The sequence below is a fragment of the Ailuropoda melanoleuca genome, chromosome 8 (assembly GCF_002007445.2).
Source record: "Ailuropoda melanoleuca isolate Jingjing chromosome 8, ASM200744v2, whole genome shotgun sequence".
Taxonomy (NCBI): Eukaryota; Metazoa; Chordata; class Mammalia; order Carnivora; family Ursidae; genus Ailuropoda; species Ailuropoda melanoleuca.
Genome location: NC_048225.1, coordinates 43,763,641 through 43,779,289, shown reverse-complemented (window position 1 = coordinate 43,779,289; position 15,649 = coordinate 43,763,641). Strand labels below are relative to the sequence as shown.

The following is a 15,649-nucleotide window of genomic DNA, read 5'->3' as shown; positions in this document are numbered from 1 at the left end:
TAATGGCCAATGATTTAATCAACCATGCCTATGTAATGAAACCTCCATAAAAACCCATAAAAGATGAGGTTTGGATAGCTTTCTAGTTGGTGAACACATAGAGGTGCTGGGAGGGTGGTACACCCCAACTCCACGAGGACAGAAACTCCTACACTCAGGACGCTTCAGACTTTGCTCTATGTACCTGTGCAGCTGGCTGTTCATTCGTACCCTTTATGATAAACTAGGAAACACAAATGAAGTGACTTCCAGAGTCCTGTGAGCCATTCTAGCAAATTATTGAACCTAAGAAGAGCGTAGTGGGAATCCCCAATTTATACCTGGTTGTTCAGAAGCACAAACAGGTGGCTTGGGACTTGCAATTGGCATTTTAAAATAAGCAGTCTTGTAGGATTGAGACCTTAAATCTGTGAAGCCCAACTAACTTCAGGTAGTTAGTGTTAGAACTGAATTGTGCGACACCAGTTGGTATCCAAAGAATCAGAGAATTGGTGTGAGGAAAAAAAAACCAAACAGTTGGTGTTATAAGTGTTGTGAGTCAAAACAGCTCACCCCTGACTAAATATATCTTTTTAATCTTACTATTTTATCTATTCGTTGAAAAATTATTATTTAGCAAAATCGCATAGGCTCTGTGTGTGTGTGTGTGTGTGTGTGTGTGTGCGCGCATGCGTGCACGCACACAAATGTGCTATCAGGTGAGTTTTGGAATAATGACTTTGGTATAGAGGTGAATCTGGGTTTTTTCCCCTCAAACATTTCAGGTCTGTATTTAATGTTGTTCTGTTCTTTCTCCTCCATATTCCTTACTTCCTTCAAATAAACTTCAAGTTAATTCATCACTTTTGGAAGCCGATATCAACACTGCCCTATTTGGTTACCTCTCTACTTGGTTCTGCAGATACTCCATTTTCTAACACATTCTGTAAGGCAGTAAAGAGTCAGGAATTGTTTCAAGCCTCAAAGACAGGGTAGGATTTACCATGTGATTTTAGGTAATCACTTAGACCAGAGGCTATGCAGGAGGTAGATTGGAGGAAGGAGGCTAGAGGTATCATGCATGAAAGCCCAGGTTCTGGACTCAGCTAGACCTGAGTCCAAATCCAGTTTCTAACACTTACTGGCTCTATAACCTTAAACAACTTACTTATGCTCTCCAAACCTGCATTTCTTCATGGAGGGCTATAATAATGGTTTTCAATTAAGCCATGTTTATAAAGTGCTTAATGTAAAGACTGGCACGTAGTAAGCGCTCACAAATGGCAACCATTACGTTTAATTGCTGTGTTGTTATGTGAATGTTTTTCAGTTGGGTCTTAGCTAGATTTTTAAACTCTTTCTTCTCAGTATCTCTCTTATTTCCCATTAAGGGTACCTGATACAATATCTGCCCTCCAGCCCTTGAAGGTTATTCAAATGTGATCCCATTCCAACTGTGTGGCAATCTTATGTCAAAGGAATGTAGACTAGGCCAAGTTTGTCTTTGATACCCACTCTAGGCTTCCCCTTCAGGGCTCACACCTCATTCAATGCCACGGACCCACACCACTGCTGCCCTGCCCTGCCCTGCCCTACACGTCCTTCATTAAACTTACTCTGCCACATCATATACTTTCCAGCTCTGTCTTCCTAATTCTTTCAATAAATTCAACAAACTTTTACTGAGTGCTTACAAGATGCTATGAGCTGGGGAAACAAAATAGAAGCAGCAGTCTTTATACACCAGTACTTCGTATTGTGCTTATAATGTGATAGTTCACTGGTTCTCAGCCTCAGAACTAGAACCTTTTGAAGTTCTAAAAACTACAGATGCTTATGTCCCACCTACTTTAGTAAATCTGGTTGGGACTCAGATAGATAAAATTTGTGAATCTTCCTCAAGGATTTTACTGAATAGCCAGAGGAAAGAACAACTGCAGGATGTGTTAAGAATGGGAAGGTGACAGGAATCTGGAAGTGTCGGGTGGACTTCATATTGGAGGTTTAAATGCTGAAGGATGAGTAGTTTTCTAGGGGGAGAAGAGAACTTCAGGAAAAGGAAAAGCATAATGCGTGACCCTAAGGCATTTGAATTCATCAGTATCATTTGTACTAATACCCTCATGGAAGAGGGTTAGAAGACTCATTTATTGGGGCGCCTGGGTGGCACAGCGGTTGAGCGTCTGCCTTCGGCTCAGGGCGTGATCCCGGCGTTGTGGGATCGAGCCCCACATCAGGCTCCTCTGCTATGAGCCTGCTTCTTCCTCTCCCACTCCCCCTGCTTGTGTTCCCTCTCTCGCTGGCTGTCTCTATCTCTATCAAATAAATAAATAAAATCTTTAAAAAAAAAAAAAAGAAGACTCATTTATTAAATGACTAGCATCTGTGCATATGAACTATCAATTTCTGGGGAGAAATGCCCTTACTCTGCGTCTTGTGTCCCTCCTTCTCTTCCCTCCCACTGATTTTCAGCTCCCCTCCTCTCTCATGGCTGGAATGTCCCAACATGGGGCCTATCACTGTTCCAGCTCAACCCTCCCTCCACTTAATCATCAAACACTTTCTCCATCTTACTCAGAAAATAGCTGAGGCCCTTTTGAGGGCAGCAAGAGCACAGCTCACAGTGGAGGAAATGCCCAGAGTAGGGGTGAGAACTGGGTGAAAGCCTCTATGTCACCACAGTATTTCTCCCTTTCCTCTTCCTTGAGGCTTCTCCTGCATGTGGCTGGGGAAATCCAGCCCAGTCATCTCTGAAGACTCTTGAATTAAAACTTGATCTTCTGCTATGGTTGCTTTTGGTGAAGAGAGTTGGCTGAAGCAACGGTCCCCACCCACATCCAACACTCATACATTCATCTACTCAAAACTCTCCAAAATGTTCTATCCTCTCAGAGAAAAATACACCATCCCTGTAAGCCCCCAAATTAGTCAGAATGACAGACTAAGCCTTCAGAAGGGTGTTTACATGGAACACTTAATGTCTGGCATAGTCTTTCCATAAGGGGCCTGGCTAGTCACCAGTCACCTATTAAAGATTATCTTCGCATCAGTTTACTTCCTCTCCCACACCCCCTGAGTATTCATGAGGAGGCAGGCAGGTGGGGCTCAACCCCTTACCGGGTCACTTAAAATGGGTTTATCAAAAAGTTTAATTTGCAGAATACAATCAATAGCAGGTATTAAATCAGCAGATGGATTGTGAAAGCTGAAAATTCCCTGTGGCACCAAAGTTGCATCTTTTGAATGTCCTCCACCTCTCTGGTGGCTAATGATGAGATTGGGAATCTTTCTGTAGAGGCTTCTGTCTATGGCTTTGCCCCCCCCATCTCTGATCCATTTGTGCCTCTGGCTCTGGCCTTGGACTTCAGCTCTGGGCTCCACTCCTAGTTCTGCCATCTCAGGCATATTCTCAGTTGAACATTGAGCAACTTAAAATTTTTGACAGCCTACATGCAGAAGACTCAAACTTTTAACTGACAGGAAGTCCAAAACCTGTACTGAAGTTCCCTCAGTGCAGTTGTCTTTTTCTTCTTCTTGATCCAATGACTCCAACTATCATGTGGTTTGTTGTGCTTTTCTTTCCCCAGGAGTGGAACGGACTTTAGGATTGGTGCCCTTAGAAGATTGTCCCCATCCCTTCTTCCTATTGACTCACAGAACTCCATCCCTACCCAATGATGACAGCTCTAGCAGGCTGAATTGTGGCACCCTATTCACTGGAACCTAAACATGTTGCCTTATTTGGAAAAATAGCCTTTGTAGATGTGATTACATTAAGGATGAGAAGATTATCCTGGATTGTCTGGGCAGGCTCTAAATGCAATCACAAGTGTCCTCCTAAGAGAGAGGCAGGGCCAGATTTGACATACAGAGCAAAGAAGGTGATATGAGTTGGAACACAGATTTGAAGATGTTGGCCTTGAAGATTAGAGTGACACAGCCATAAAACCAGGAACATTGAAAGTCATGCACAAACTGGAAGAGGCAAGGGACAGATTCTCCCATAGAGCCCTGTCCTAAAAGGAGAGTGGCCCTGCTCACAACTTCATTTCAGCCCAGTGATTTATGCCTTCTTTTAGACTTTTCTATGTTTCATTTAAAGATACATATGGGGCGCCTGGGTGACGCAGTCGTTAAGCATCTGCCTTCAGCTCAGGGCGTGATCCCAGCGTTCTGGGATCGAGCCCCGCATCAGGCTCCTCTGCTGGGAGCCTGCTTCTTCCTCTCCCACTCCCCCTGCTTGTGTTCCCTCTCTCACTGGCTGTCTCTGTCAAATAAATAAATAAAATCTTTAAAAATAAATAAATAAAGATACATATAAACATATTAAAAGTTTACTCAAAGAAACAACAAAATGATTTTTATTACATGCAAAGTAAAAAGTAAAATACTTCTGTACTATTTGAAACTTTATAGTGAGAATACATTTAGTTATTACTTACAGAACTTTTAAAAACAGATTGCCAGGATATAGACTAAAATATCAAAAGCAATCTCTGGATGATAGGGTTCTCAATGACTAATTTCCTTCTGAACATTTTTTTTCCATTTTCTAAGTTCACAACAATGTATAGCAAATAGTTATAAAAGTTAAAAAGTTATAAAGAAAAAATCTTGATGTAGATCATTTACTGACATTGAAAAAGTTCTACAAATATGCATTAGTTAGTAGAAAGAGAAAAGCTACAAAACAGTGTAAATATGGTGATTTTTATTTTAAAACATGCACATATATAGTCAGAAACAGTAAAAGTGCATACATCAAAACTATCTTTGATACAATTATGGCTAATTTTTGTTTTACATTGTGTTTTTTTGTGTCTTCAAATATTCTGCATTATTTATGGATTTTATGATGAAATAAAATTATTATTAAACAGGAAAAGTTAGGAGTACATAAATGATAGAGTATAAGATTCGTTGGGCCAGAACACATAGACCCTCGTATAAGAATATCAGATGGTGGGGCGCCTGGGTGGCAGAGCGGTTAAGCGCCTGCCTTCGGCTCAGGGCGTGATCCCGGCGATTGGGATCGAGCCCCACATCAGGCTCCTCGACTATGAGCCTGCTTCTTCCTCTCCCACTCCCCCTGCTTGTGCTCCCTCTCTCTCTCGCTGGCTGTCTCTGTCTCTTTCGAATAAATAAATAAAATCTTTAAAAAAAAATATCAGATGGCATGCTAATGTAATAATGTAGCTCCTATAACTGGACCATAGAAGACAGTTTTAAAAATTGCTCTTTGAGTGTATGAAGAAAAGATAAGGTTAAAATGGTGCCATTCTGACACACCCACAAGCTAGGATAAGTCCAACACCTGTGTAGGCTGCCTGCTTTCCCAGAGATTTGTACCTAAACACCACTGTGAACCAGTGAAACTAAGAATTTACAGTATTGTCATCTCTCTTCTGTAAGTCATTCACAGGTCTCCTTTGCTCCTGTAGATTAAACACCTTTCCAGGGTCCTAGATTCATGCTGTCACTCTTGGCATTTCCAGCTCCTCACTCCTAAATTAAGCGAGGGCCAAGTCTGTCCAAGAAGATAGCCTTCATTTTAGAGAAGGTGTGTGCCTCACAGTTGGCTTTGCATTTCTTCAAATTCCAGGCTTCTGCTGACGAGACTATTTTGGTCCCAGAAGTGAATCCTGGCCAAGAGCAGGTTCCCCCCACCATGAGCGACGGAGCTGTACCACTGTGCAGTTAGGCGCCTTTGTATCTCAGCCTTTCAAGGATACCTTTTCTGGTGTCAGAAATAGCCCTCTATCTCGCCTGTTGGTAATCAGTAACCGAAGCATTGAGCAAGAACTCTCTCAGCAAGAATTCTGCCCATTGAGATCCTGCCTCCTCTAAGTCCTAGTGACTTATGGGACCTATGTGACCACACCAGATGCACATCTTATACAGTTACCCGGAAACAATCTGACCAGATCCTGAATCACGCATGTAGCGATTACAGGCTTCTCACCAGACTCATGTACAAAGGACAGTGGGGTATTCTGCCCCTTATCTTATTGCCAGCTCACACTGGCTCCAAATCCTATCAACTGGACGATATAGACTCCTCAGTGATATTTTTGCCCTTCTGACTCAGAATGTCCCAGACACTGAAACACAAAGCAGAGAAGAGGTGAAAAGATAAGTACAACATCTAAACAAAGCTAAGAACCCCAGAGATGATTGATGCGGAAAATATTTTCTCAGCCCACTTCCATTTATAATGACTTTCTTCCTCCAACAGAATCTCCTACAGAATCACTGTTTCTATAAAATCTCCATTTTGTTCTAGATTCACTTCAGAGTTCGTTTTACTTTGAAATGAAGGACAGAAATCTTGAGCTCCCCCTGGAGGTAGGAGTGTGCTAGTAAGAGTCTCCGCCTCGCTCTTGATTCATCCCACCCAGTCCACCTTAACCAGCAACCTTAGTTAACTTGCTTGGCGTCTTCTACCCATTTCCAGTCCACTTCTAGGTGACCTGTCTGCAGCCTGATCAGGTAACATCTGACTGGGCTTCTATCTTCTTGTGTTTTAGCGACTCTCATCTTAATGATAGGAGGTGCTCCTTGCCTAGCTGCTTAAACAGCACAGTTTGTTTCCATCATGTCTCACATTATCTCTTTTAATACAAGTGCTCTATTAGTCATATGATTCTACTTGACATCTCGCCAACATGTTCCTTTCCTCTTTATCCTTTTTATTACTCTCTATCTTACCTAGAATTCTTTTCCTACCCTAGGCCCTCGTCTCCTTGTGAAAATCTTTTCCATTCATTAAAAGCCCAAGTCCCAGGCCAGCTTCCCCACACCCACCTCTGAAATCCTGTAGAACTTGTTGACAAAACCCTAATGTATGCTCCTTTGCATTTTAGTTGTCTCTACATTGCTTATCTTACTCTATTCAACCAAATGCCTACCATAGCATCAAGGTCTAGTGTGCAGTAGATAATCGGTAGATAAATGTTGAATTAAATTGTTGAAGGATGATTTCAAACAATCCATTTTCAAAGAACAGAGATAACCGCACTGTTGAAAAAGAAAGGAGACAGAAAGAAGAGAAACATGACTGGAAGAGAAAGGTCATGAGAGTCTCAGTGTGCTGTAGAAAGAACACTGGGCGAAGGACCAGGAAACTGGGCTCAAGCCCCACGTGGTTGTTAATGACCTGAATGACATGAAACTACTCTCTAGAGAATCAAGACAGTGGGTTGCATATCAGGTTTGTCACCATGATGATATTGTATGACCATCTCCCCACTTAGGCTCCTGATAGCTGACTGAACAAGATAGTGTTCAGACTATACCTGTCACAGAGCCTAGCATAAGATGTGTGCTAATAAATGTTAGTTCCTCTTTTTCTCACACACAATGGAAACATTCTGCATCAATTTTAAGAAAGTAAAAGTTCTTTATCCATGGAAAATGGACACACACAGGAATATTTGCCGGTTGTTTCGGCAATAGAGAACTTTACAACTTGTTTAATCAAGAATACTGCAGAAACATTTGTTTTCCCCTCTAGATGTGTACCTTAGGTAGAACTTTTCAGCGGCTGGTTCTCTCCGTAGGCTGAACAGGTTTTCTTGACATTTTTTCCGCTAGCCCTTGCCATGTGCCATTTTAGGTAGAAGCTTCCAGTCCAGCAACTAAAAGGAAATAGCTATGAGCCATGCCAAAAGAAACTCATAGTCAACTACATCACGGTCTGGGAAGGTGTGGAAATCATTTGACAAAGATCGTTGTACATGGTTAGCAAGAAAGAAGAAGGGTAACACTTGGAAGACAATAAAAAAATGGGGAAGAATTTAAATAAGGTATGCCAGGAAAATACACAAATACCAAGGAATTGAACTAAAGATTCTGGAACCTAAGACAGTTGCAAATGTTCGATTAGTATGTGTAGCAACAACTCATTTACCAAGGATTTTAGAGAAATGAGGGCTTCTACCTATGGGACTTTAAGGGTTCACTGAAGTTTAATTCTTTGTATTTTTAGAAAGCTGAATTAATTTTGCTATTTTATTATGATGTTTTCCTGACTGACTTTAGAGAATTCCAGACTACCCTAAATCCCTGCAAATATGTGCTCTTTTACTCCTCTGTGCCTTTGTGGGTGCTCCTTCCTCCTGCCATCCCCTCTCCTCCTCACCCTTCAAAACCTATTTTAAATCTCTGTGACTCTACTCAGCAAAGTAAGTTGCTCCCACTGCCATCCAACAGTCTTGGCTTATAGTTCTATTAATAATTTTTGCAATCACTGGGGCCCTAGCTGGGTGAATGCCAGGTGCGCCCAGTTGGGGGTCCGCCTGGGAAGTGAGGAAACTGATTAGAAGAGCAGTACTGTGCTCAATTATGAGAAGTTAGGGGCCTTTCTTTACTGTGTGTCTAATGCTGTTATCTGTTTTTTAAAAAAAGAAGTCTTATGAAATGTTTTCTTCTGATGCTGTTCTGGGTATATTCTGAGAGGCTCTTAATAGAAGCCAAATTGTGGGGGGGAAATCCAGAGGAGGAGGGTGCTGAAAGAACAGGGAGAAGAAAAAGAATCCGCAGTCTCAGAACACTTTGCAAGAAGCCAGGTCTAAGTTTGCCCACTCCTACACCTTCACTTAGTTCTCCACCTACAGGTCCTTAGATTTCAGCTTCCTTAGGAAAGCGTGTCATGCTTTTTTGATGAGAGCAATCAGAGCATCTTATACCTCTCACTTACAGCATTTACCACAGTTGTAAATCCGTATGTATGTGTGATTCTTTGCTGGATGTCTGTCTTTATCGCTAGGCTCCTGAAAATGGAGACTCCTATCAGTTTTGCGCACCAGTATCCCCTAGATCCTAGCATAGGCCTGGCACATAATGGGATTTCAGTCTGTGTAGAACAAATGAATAATGTTGCATGAAAGGCAGTGGGGAAAGGGACTTGACATACCGATTTAAAAGGACCATTTAAAGTAACTTAGCAGTACTGCTAACGATCAGCATGACATGATCAATATAACGATCAAGGGCGTGTGAGGTTTTTTCCTCCTGACATCATATATCTGATGTCTTTTCCAACACTACCTCCCTAGTTCTCTGACACCAGCTGGGTGACCAACACTTCAATTCAGTTCCGGCTCTATTTCCTTGGAATTAGCATCCAATCTCCTAAGTTAAAGGGCTCGGCCCCCATAGACTGCCTGTACTTCCAGATGCCTGTTACAAGTCCCAGGCCACCTGCGCTTTGGATCCACCAGATAGAAATTGAGGAATCCCATGACCCTCTCCTCAGGTTGGACGTTTTGCTAAAATGGCTCACAGGACTGAGGAAGGCACATTACTTACATTTACCGGTTTATTATAAAGGATACAAAGGAACAGCCAGATGAAGAGGTACATAGCATGAGGTCTGGAAAGGTCCCAAGTGCAGGAGCTTCTGTCCCTGTGCAGTTGGGATGCGCCATGCTCCCAGCACTTAGAAGTGTTCGCCAGCCTGGAAACTCTCTGGACCTCGTTGTTGATGGGTTTTTATGGAGGTTTCATTACATAGGCACGATTGACTAAATCACTGGGTGTTGGTGATTAAACTTAATCTCCAGTCGCTTTCCCCCTCAGGAGGTGGAGCTGAAATTCCCAAGCTTCTAAACTAGTTGGTCTTTCTGGCTTCCCTTGCTAAAGCTATCTAGATGACTGGCCTCATTGAAAGACGCTCCTATCACCCTTACCCCAAGAAATTCCAAGGGTTTTAGGAGCTTTGTGCCGGGAGTGTTCGAACAAAACCAAAGATCCTTCTGTGATACCACAGGGTGGGAATGAGTTTAACGATGTCAGTGTAAGGGTATATACAGTTAATAAGTAGATTGTAATGATGATGTTAACCAAGATTTCAAAGATAATAATAAGTCATTACGTTAGCCTTGCATTTCATGTCAATTTATTTCCCACTAACTTCTTACATAGGCAAATTAATGACATCAGTATGTCTTCACTCAGTAATTATAGCACTCCCCTCCCCACTTTATGTAAGCCCAATGCCATCTTACTCTGAGTCATTTATTTGATAATCAGATGTTACAGACACTCACGCGAATGTGTGGCTGAATTAAATATTCTGGCACTGTTTTCCCGGAAGAGAAAAGTGGATGCCTTTTAACAACCTTGGGCCCCACACGAGACTTAGTTTAGACCTGAACTTTCTTTGTTTCTCCTATTCTCCAACATTTAACATATCAAAAAACACTTTCCAGCACAAACTATAAATAAGTTGATCATTTAAGGTAATAAATCAGACCTTGTCAATCTACATACCGCCGCTGACAAAACTGTTGCTGACAAGGTAACAGAAAGCAAATCATATACAATCTATTGATGGAGACATTCAATCATGCATTCCCTCAAGTATTTGTTGGAAGTCTTCTGCATGCCTCACACTAGGTATATAGGAGGCCTCTATGATGAAGTGAAAAGAGGTCTATAGGATATGAATAAAACTCAACACATAACCTGCCCTCAAGAAGTTCCCAATCTTGTTCAAACAAAAGATCATAGAACAAATTTTAAAACAAAATCTATAATTGGGGACTAAGATAAAAGAAGCATTCTACAGAAATTTGGGGAAAAGGGCAACCAAATCAGATTAGGAGATCAGGGAAGGTTTCCCGGGAAGCTAAATTTTGAAGGATGAGCTAAGAGAAAAGGATGAATTAGGAAGAAGAGGGTATTTTAAGCAAAAGGAAACATGTGTATGTAAAAGCTCACAGCCTAATCAGTAAACTACAAGTAATTCACTGCAGGTCTTTACTCAAATACTTTCTACTTATGAACACTCATAAGTACAAAGCTCTGCATCCAAGGAAAGGCACATCAACTCTTTCAGACACGTCAGAAGGAGGTCATGGTCAGGTGAGGTAATTTCAGTCCTGGTCACATGATCATTGGGTTATTCCTTAATCCATTTAATTAATTCCTTAACTTGCAGGGTGGCAACCCCAAATACCTACCATGAATACAGCTGGCTGGGTAGGGCCTGAGGTGAACTGGAGTGTGAGGTGTGAGGTGAACTGTGTCCAGCTAGAGGGCTGAGCAGCCCCAGGCACTCACTGGTTTTACTTTGCCAGAATGGGGTCTCAGTGCTGCCGTGCCTTTGCTCTCTCAAGGCAAAGCAGAGACCTCCTTCAATTTTGAAATGTTGAGAATTAATTCAAAGTTTTAAAATTGTATGCAGGCCAAACATTTGACCTTGACCTTCTGAGGTGGTTATATCGAATAGGCACTATAATATGTAGATCTAAAGCTCAACAAGAGGGCTACACACCAATAGTAGGCATCAACATATATTTAATAGTTGAAGCTATGAGAATAGAATAGGTCACCCGAGGGTTACATGTTTACTGATACAACAGAAGAAAGGTATGGCAGAACCCTAAGAAAAGGGGGCAGATAAGTAATAGGTGGAGGAAAACGGGCCAAGCAAAGAAGAAAAGGCCTTTCATGAACATTTGAAAATTAAATAAGCTGGCACAACAAGGATTCAAGTAATCTCATCTTATTTGAAACTCAAACAAGCTATTTAAGGCAGATGTTATCGGTAACTTAAGCTCATTCAGATGACCCACCCAGGATTTCAGTTTTTAAATAGCAGAGCTAGGACTTTAATGCTAGTCTTTCCGAAATTCCACAGATCTTCATTCCACCATGCTGGCTCCGAATTTCTTATGATTCACACACTAGCAAAGTTAGGAAAGCAGAAGTAGGAAGGAAATGATGCTAGTACAATCAACCTCCTGCAACTCTTCCTATTCCCGTGCTTTTGACACAGTAGGAAACTCAGGCGCAGAGAAGTTTCAAAAACAATTTACCTTTAAACTCCTGTCTTTATTAAAACTTATCTGAAAACCCAACCCCATCCTTTAGTATTCACAGACAAAGAGACATTAACCCTGTGCTTGCATAAGGATACATGCACTCAGGACTTTCATAATAAAGGCATCGGCGAGGCTCCTGTGTGGCTCAGTGGGTTAAGCATTTGCCTTTGGCTCGGGTCATGATCTCAGGGTCCCGAGATCCAGCCCCACATTGGGCTCCCTGCTCAGTGAGAAGTCTGCTTCTCCCTCTCCCTCTGCTGCTCCCCCTGCTTGTGCTCTCTCGCTCACACACACACTGTCTCTCAAATAAATAAATAAAATCCTTTAAAAAATAAAGGCATCAGAAACTAAATAGTATCTTTTCTGTACTATAATCATTAGAGAGAAAACTATGGGACATCTTATAGCCTTGCTCTACTTCACATAATGTTCTTTATTTTATGCAAATATACTGACTCTGCCAGAGATTCCATGCAGTTTACAGGAGCATGACATGAGTGAGTGTTAGAGATAAGTAGATACTGCCAAAACATTTCTTATAGTGGATGTCTGCAGATTATTATTATGGGTCTGCAAAAGCTTGGAAAAATTTTCACTATAATCCATCTTGTGATAGTGAAAACTGTTTCACTGGAATTTGACCTGAAAGACTAGAACTTGATCACCAAGTTTCAACAGCAATCTTGTTGAAAGAGTACATTTCTCCTGCTGATATAAACAGGGATTTTTTAAAAACTTTGATACGTATACTATAAAACCAAGTTATACGAGTGTGTTGCAATTGAAAAGTTCCAAATGTGGGTTTGAAGGGGACGTGATTATTTCCAGATTTCTTTACTTAGGGGGATTACTGAGCCTGTGCAAGAGATCTCTGCCCAGAAGCTCCTACCTGTCAAAATGGTTTCAGTTGGTCCAATTTTCTTCTCATCACAGGTAAAGTCTCAATCCCTCTGATAACTCCAAGAGCTTACCTTCTTTTTTTTCTTTTTTTAAAGATTTTATTTATTTATTTGACAGAGAGAGAGACAGCCAGCAAGAGAGGGAACAGAAGCAGGAGGAGTGGGAGAGGAAGAAGCAGGCTCCCAGCAGAGGAGCCTGATGCGGGGCTTGATCCCAGGACTCTGGGATCACACCCTGAGCCAAAGGCAGACGCTTAACGACTGAGCCACCCAGTCGCCCCAAGAGCTTACCTTCTTTAAAGCCTCTAAAAAAGCAATTAAATTAGGGCAGTAAACATAGATAGAATTAATTTCGTTCAGAAAGTATTTACTGAGTGTGAAGGCACTGGGGATATCAAGACGAATCAGAAATGGATTCTGCCCACAAATCATTCAGCCTGGGGTGGGGGTGTGACACAGCTAATTAGCTGGGTTAGGGCTAACATCACTGTTGAGAACTTGAAGTACATGTATTTTGTCTTGTTGATCTGTAGACTTTGAGGTATAGACTAAGAAACAGGTGGCATATGACAAAGTTAGCATTCTTTTTTTTTTTTTTTTCCAAAGTTAGTATTCTGGTATGAAAGTTGAAAAGCTCGGTTGGTATTTTTCATTGTTGCTTGGAACCCCTGCTCTTCTTGTTCCCAGTGGAGGGGTCTTCCCTTACAATTCTGGCAGCCCTTTCAGGATCTGGCCCCTAAGGGATTACAGATCTTTTTCTTTTTTCTGTAAAGATTTTATTTATGTCTTTGTCAGAGAGAGAGGGAGAGAGAGAGCACAAAGAGGGGGATCTGCAGAGGGAGAAGCAGGCTCCCTGCTGAGCAGAAAGCCCATGCGGGGCTTGATCCCAGGACCCTGGAATCATGACCTGAGCCATACGCAGACGCTTAACTGACTGAGTCACCCAGGCATCCTGGCACAACTCAAGATTACAAATCTTTTAGTCATCAAATAGTAACCCAACTCCACTGTGTGTTAACTTATACAACTTTACCAGAGTGAAATGTAAATTTGCATGAATGATTTAGCTTCTCTCCCCCTTCAGGAGACAAACACAGATGGATATAAACATGTATTTGCATAAATATGAAAAGATCAGAAACAATTTAAATGCTGAACAATTGAGGTGTGGTTAATTAAATTATGGATATTCCTATGGTGTATTACTATGGATCCATTAAAATGATGTTTTAGGAAAATATTCACCATATGCTGTTATAAAAAATGCTTACAAAACCATAAATGGTATCATTACATTTTCCAAATATGTGTATATTCACGTTGTGAGTGCACAGAAAAGGACTAGAAGAATAGAAGACTCAAATATTAATAGTGGTACCTCTGGGTGGTAGGATCATAGAAGAGTTTTCTTCTTTGTGGTTTTCTTGTATTTTCCAAACTATACAAAATGTACATGTGTTACTTTCATTATTCAAAGCAAATTATATTTTTAAAAAGAAAGACCAAAAAGTAGTCTAGCTCTTCCTATTTTGTAGCTTTTTTTGACAAAGAAGTTTTACCAAATTCCCCCAAGGACTGGAACGGAAGGCTATTTTAGTGACACCAACTGTGCCAACTCAAAACCTTACTCATAGAACTTGTATCAAGAGGCAAAGAAAAGCGTCACTTCCCATCCCGTCTGGGGCACACTCCTCAGGAACTGCAGGGAGTCTTCCTACATCTTTTTATGTTCAAGGGTTTTTAATTATGTTATCCCTGGGGCCTCACAAGCAATGCTAAAGTCTTTGCTATCTCTTCCAGTATACTAGTTAGCCATGTGCAAATAGGACTGTGGATGGCCTTCTTTAGTATCCCAGAGTTTCTGAGAGGCCAGCAACATAGGCACTATTTGGAACAGAACAGCCTATTAGGAACATGGACTCTGGAGTCAGAACTTAGAATCTTAACACTAAAATTTACTAATCACGTGGCCTGGAGTACATTACTTAATCTCTTTGTGACTCATTTTCTTCATCTGTCAATTAGATCATAATAATGTCTACCTTATCATGTTTCTATGATGATTGAAAATGATAATGTATGTTAAGTACTAAGCACAATGTCTGGCATGTAATAATCAATAAATGTAAGTTCTTGTATTACTAAGATAAATACAATATAGAGATAAAAAGTAATGTTATGAGAGATCTAGAAAAGGCACAATTACTTCTGGTTGAGAGGATTACAAAAGGCTTTGTAGAAGGAGAAAATTTAGATACTCTGAGATGAGGGGGAAAGGCATTCAGGTGATGGCAGCATCAGAGCTTACAGGCGAGGAAGCTGTAGAACACAGGTGTTGAACAGTGTTCCTGGAGCATCACGTATATGAAGAAGTCCTTAGGAGACAAGAATGGCAGGTAAACAAGTTTAGATTTAGCTTATGGATAATAAGGACATGTTTCATTTATTATAATTTTCCTTTTTTTAAGATTATTTATTTACTTATTTGTCAGAGAGGGAGAGAGAGAGAGAGAGAACAAGCAAGGGGAGCTGAGGCAGAGGGAGAAATCTCTACACCCAATGTGGGGCTTGAACTCACAACCCCGAGATTAAGAGTGACATGATCTACTAATCGAGTCAGCCTGGTACCTGTAAAACTCTTTTTTTAAAAGATTTTATTTATTTATTTACTTATTCATTCATTTATTCATTTATTCATTTGGGGGAGAGAGAGAGCGCATGTGCACACACACAACACACTCGAGTCGAGGGAAGGGCAAAGGGAGAGATAGAATCTCAAGCACACTCCATCTTGAGCATGGAGTCTGATGCAGGGTTTGATCCCAGTACTCTGAGATCATGACCTGAGCTGAAATCAACAGTTGGACTCTCAACCAATTGAGCCACCTAGGCACCCCCCTAAAACTTAGTTTTAACAGAGAATGTGGAAGGTCATGAGATGGA

General features: G+C 41.2%; 1 long non-coding RNA gene across 1 annotated transcript in view; it reads left to right on the top strand.

Annotated features, from left to right (window-relative positions):
- The window catches only part of LOC117803356, a 30,673-nt gene extending 17,933 nt beyond the window's left edge, over positions 1-12,740 (top strand). The window contains exon 4 of the long non-coding RNA XR_004627123.1: positions 12,650-12,740. This is a non-coding gene — a long non-coding RNA (uncharacterized LOC117803356). The remainder of the gene's footprint in view (positions 1-12,649) is intronic.
- The last annotated feature ends 2,909 nt before the right edge of the window (positions 12,741-15,649 follow it).